The following is a 5,629-nucleotide window of genomic DNA, read 5'->3' as shown; positions in this document are numbered from 1 at the left end:
AAACATATAATCCTTCATGCCTGCTTCGACAAGATACTCAAGCAAGGTAAATGGCCTACAATCAATATTTTAATCCATAACTCTTTTACATCGAGTTCACCCAAAATTAAAATGTGAAATGCAGATGTCACTATATAATTTGAAGATCAAAGCAATAGACCCATTTAATACCTCCAAGTGTTTCCACACGAATAGAAATCAAAACTACATCCATGTCAAAAAGTATGTGTGTTGTAACAAAAACCTCATTGATCCAATCAAATGACACCAAACATGCTTTGTTATGTGTTTCACTTTCACAAATCTAGTGTGAGTCCCTGTCCATGTATACGTGTTCATAGTGCCAATAGTTAGGCTTATGTTGCATATAAACATCAAGTTTTTTTTTCTCCAAGAGTTGCTTCTTAAACTAAATATCTCTCATGTTACTAGTACAATTAAACCTTGTTAGATCGGTTCCTATGTACTTGTTAGATCGGTTTCTTGTCCGATCTAACATCAAACGTTACAATAAATAGTTAATTATAAAATCAGCTAAAATGATAGATGTAACAAGTCAAATTCAAAAATAATTTATTAGATCAGTTAAATTTGAACCAATATAACAAATCAAATTCAAAATTAATTTATTACATCGATTAAAATTGAATCAATATAACAAGTCAAATTCAAAATTGATTTATTACATCGGTTAAATTTGAACTAATATAACAAGTCATATTCAAAATTGTTTATTATATCGATGAGACAATCGATTTAAATAATTAACTTTTTAATTTTTTTTTTCTTCATAACTTTCACCCCTCACATATGCATCCTCAGAATTTCACATATTACACTATTAACTAGAATTTCTCATTCAACCATAAAACAAAAAACTTCATACGGAGATTTACATTTAAAAATCAATGACAATGAGTCATAATTTTTTTACAAAATCAAAGTTATCATATTCAGAGCTACAAAATCTTCACTACATGTTAAAAAAAATATTATCTTCTATTAACAGTCTACAGATACTAAAATGATACAAGTGCTTCAAATATTTTCTATTAGTTCAAGAACCAAGTTTGCACAACGTTGTCAGACATTCATCATTTCATCATCTTCGAATGGTTTTGAGTCTCCAAATATCTGAATTATAAACATTGAAATGACAAGATTATCTAAATCATGTGACCATAAAAATCATAAGTAGTTAATTAATACTAACTTTAAAAAAATCTATCACATACCAATCTTGGAAGACACCTTTGACCAACTAACAATAGCAGCAAAAGGTTTCTTGGGGTTTGCAACGGCTCCAACTAGATAGTCAAGCTCCTGAAACAATTATACATTACAACCAATCAATTAACTACATCAATTATCAAATATATACAATTGAATTGCAATTACTCCCTACATACCTTCTGCATAAGAAATCCTGCAACCAACAGAGGGCTTCAAGTATTTAGTGACACCTTCAGTCGAAGCATGAGCACGATGGGCAGTTCCAAATGCATCATTCACGTAGAGATCAGCAAGGGAAGCTAACTTCTTTGCAAATTCAGGATCATTCTTCTCTTCTTCCTTGTGGAACCTCACATTCTCTTGAAGCAAAACACCACCTTCTGGAATTTGTGCAACCAACTTCTCAACTTCCTCACCAATACAATCGTCAACAATTTTAACCTATCAAATCAAAGATAAATCAACACGCATGGTTAATGCAAAGTAAACCAACAAAAATAAGAATAGTTGGAAGGAATCCCATAATAGCATAGAACAGTTTAGTAGGCGCACACACCTCAACTCCAAGAAGCTCAAACAACCTTGACACAAGATGTTTCAAATTGTATTTGGGTGTTACACCCTTTGGACGTCCTTGAAAACAGAAGATTCAAAAAAAAAAAAAAAAAAATTCAAATCAAATAATCCTTCAAAATCACTGCCATCACATTTCTTTGACATTCATAGTTTCTTAAACTCTTCATTATTACATCTAATCCTTCAAAAATCAAATCAAATAGCATAACCATATAATAAACCTCCAGATTGGTATATTTCACAAATCTCATTTAAATACAGAAGCAAATCACAACAAAGTAAAACAAAAAAAGACCTTTCACCACAATAACAATTAAAAGGCATAAAAAAATATTACATAGAACATTGCTTACACAATTACTATTATTATTATTATTATCGGAGCAACAAGAGTAAAATCTCAATTAATGCAACTCACAAACCAAATGTAATCACAAAAATTTAATTAATTGTCTCAATGTGCAGAATAATAGATGAACTAATCATTCATATGCAACAAGCCTATGAGTACAACCATGAAGGATGAAATAAAAATCACAACAATAACAATATCCTAACTTCTGTTCAAAGTGAAATTCCCTATTCCCAAATACATACAAGCACCACAACTTAATATTAAACAAAATATAGAAAAAAATACAATTATCAATCTTAATAGTTAAAATTGCCAAATAAAATAGATTAACATGATAAGAAAATTAAAGTAGAAGAACAATAAGTAACAACAAATTATCATTCATATCACACTCTCACATTCATTTATTCAAAATACATAATGCAGAGTAACAAAAAGTTAGGGAAACAAATGAGTATATGGCTATTCTCTTGGGGTAGCAAGGTAGCAAGGTAGCAAGGTGCAAGGTGACAACTTTGGTGTCTATTATGCATTTCATAATCCCAAGTAGTAATGTTCCTATTTATTTGCTATTGACTTTTTTCTAAAATATGATATGTATGGTGTAAGACCCATAATTTTAAAGTACCAATTATGTATTTTTGGTATATTTTGGATTTTGGCTCGGAGGCTTTTAAGCCAAAGTTAATAATATTTTGGAGTTTTATAATCAAAAAGATATTTCGATGCCAATTAGAATTTCTCGTCGATAAATAAATTGAATTTAACTGCGGTAAATACTTTACGGAGAATTTAAGGCGTTTCGGGTGAAACGGTAATTTAATAAATATCTAGATTTTGAGATATTTGTTAAGTTATATTTATTATATTTATATATGTTTGTTTGGAGGGAAAAAGAAAGGAAAACTAGAAGGAAGGAAAAGGAAAAGAAAATAGTATATAAAGGAAGGAAGGAAAAAGGAAGAAAGGAAAAACAAAGGAAAGAAAAGGAAAGGAAGGAAATTTCAAAATTTCCATCTCCTTCCTCTGAGCTTCACGCAAGCAACCCAAGAAAATCCATCCTTCTCCATTTTTCATTTTCGTTGCTTCCTTTTCTTCAAAGCTAGTGACCCAAGGTTGGGTGAGAGTTAGATCAAGGTTTTTGCAACTCCACTCTTCCTCTTTGATTCGAAAACGAAGAAAAACGGTTTTGAGATCCAAACACAAACCCCTCCGTTTCTTCTAGATCCAAATCTCATTTCTCGAAGAGATAGAAGGGAAAGTTGCTCACCTCCGTGCTACGGTGCTAGTGCACTAATTTGGAAGCGGCGTTGCGAGCGGAGATTTTACCGGAATTACTCGCGGTACCGGAAACGCGCGTTAAAGCTAACGTTGAGGTAAGGGCTCCTTCCAAACTTCTAGTTTGCATTAGGGACTTATCTGTGGTTGTGTGGGAAGGAATTTGTTAGGGTTTAATGTATCGATTTGGGGAAAAACGAAACTAATGCGTTATGGGTAAAACCTTAGAGTTAGGTTTTGTTTATATTGATGAATGGTTCGTGGTAAATGAATTTGAAGTCATTGTGTAAGATTTTGGGTAAATGAAACTTGTGTGTTTTGAGTAGTGGATTGTGTCGATTTGTGTTCGTTGTTTTTGACATGCTCTTAATTGATATTGATGAAATTTGATATGTGTATGGTTGGATTTGTGAATAAATGAATTGATATGTTTTGATGTGAGAATTTGTTGAGTTTGTGTTGTGTGAAATTTGAAAACCATTAAGTTAAATGAGTATTAAGAATGGGGAATCTCTTAATGTCTCGTTTACTTAATGTGCGTTTGTTTGTGAAAAATCGTTTAAGTTAACTGGGCGTTAAGAATGGGGAATCTCTTAATGTCTCGTTTACTTAATGTGCGTTTGTTTGTGAAAAATCGTTTAAGTTAACTGGGCGTTAAGAATGGGGAATCTCTTAATGTCTCGTTTACTTAATGTGCGTTTGTTTGTGAAAAATCGTTTAAGTTAACTGGGCGTTAAGAATGGGGAATCTCTTAATGTCTCGGTTACTTAATATTTTGTTTTAAAGAAAAATCGTTTAAGTTAACTGGGCGTTAAGAATGGGGAATCTCTTAATGTCTCGGTTACTTAATATTTTGTTTTGAAAACCGTTTAAGTTAACTGGACGTTAAGGAGGGGGAATCTCTTAATGTCTCGGTTACTTAATATTTTGTTTTAAAGAAAAATCGTTTAAGTTAACTGGGCGTTAAGAATGGGGAATCTCTTAATGTCTCGGTTACTTAATATTTTGTTTTAAAGAAAAATCGTTTAAGTTAACTGGGCGTTAAGAATGGGGAATCTCTTAATGTCTCGGTTACTTAATATTTTGTTTTGAAAACCGTTTAAGTTAACTGGACGTTAAGGAGGGGGAATCTCTTAATGTCTCGGTTACTTAACATTTTGTTTTGAAAACCGTTTAAGTTAACTGGGCGTTAAGAATGGGGAATCTCTTAATGTCTCGGTTACTTATTATTTTGTTTGGAAAATTGTTTAAGTTAACTGGGCGTTAAGAATGGGGAATCTCTTAATGTCTCGGTTACTTAATGTTCGTTTTTGAAAATCGTTTCAGTAAATGAGTATTAAGAATGGGGAATCTCTTAATGTCTCGGTTACTTAATGTTCGTTTTTGAAAATCGTTTCAGTAAATGAGTATTAAGAATGGGGAATCTCTTAATGACTTATTTACTGAATGTTTTGTCTTGAAAATCGTTAAGTTAAATGAGAATTAAGAATGGGGAATCTCTTAATGTCTCGCTTTTTTATGTGTGTTTCGGTAAATCGTGCTGACCCGGGATAGGTGGCACCTTGGTAAACAGTACGGGCCCGTGATAGGCAGTACGTTTACGATTTACGTTTGGTAAGTCGTGCTGACCCGGGATGGGTGGCACCTCGGTAAACAGTACGGACCCGTGATAGGTAGTACGTTTACGACTTACGTTCCTGAGGGAATTGTGTTTGGTAAGTTGTGCTGACCCGGGATAGGTGGCACCTCGGTAAACAGTACGGACCCGTGATAGGTAGTACGTTTACGACTTACGTTCCTGCGGGAATTGCGTTTGTCCGTGAGAGACTGCGCAGGGGTTTGTCCGTGAGAGACTACGCCCTGGTTTAAGTTAGATGAGAATTAAGAATGGGGAATCTCTTAATGTCTCGTTTACTCGTGTATGTTTTGGTAAGTTGTGCTGACCCGGGATAGGTGGCACCTCGGTAAACGGTACGGACCCGTGATAGGTAGTACGTTTACGACTTACGTTCCTGAGGGAATTGTGTTTGTCCGTAAGAGACTACACCCTGTTGATTTGTGAACTGTTGGTTCATTTTGTTTGTGTAGTAATGTGTTATAAATGCTAAGTGTTATGTTTTGGAATTTGGTGATAACATGTTTGATTGCAATACCATTTCGAAATCCATGATGTCGTAGTAATTGTGT

At 33.6% G+C, this 5,629-nt stretch overlaps 1 pseudogene; it reads right to left on the bottom strand.

The window, feature by feature from the left end:
* Positions 1–1,227: 1,227 nt before the first annotated feature.
* LOC101497732 (phosphoglycerate kinase, cytosolic-like) lies at positions 1,228–1,976 on the bottom strand (annotated as a pseudogene).
* Between the last annotated feature and the right edge of the window lie 3,653 nt (positions 1,977–5,629).

The sequence above is a fragment of the Cicer arietinum genome, chromosome 3, assembly GCF_000331145.2.
Source record: "Cicer arietinum cultivar CDC Frontier isolate Library 1 chromosome 3, Cicar.CDCFrontier_v2.0, whole genome shotgun sequence".
Taxonomy (NCBI): Eukaryota; Viridiplantae; Streptophyta; class Magnoliopsida; order Fabales; family Fabaceae; genus Cicer; species Cicer arietinum.
The sequence above is the reverse complement of the archived record's forward strand: the minus strand, read 5'-3'. Positions and strand labels throughout refer to the sequence as shown.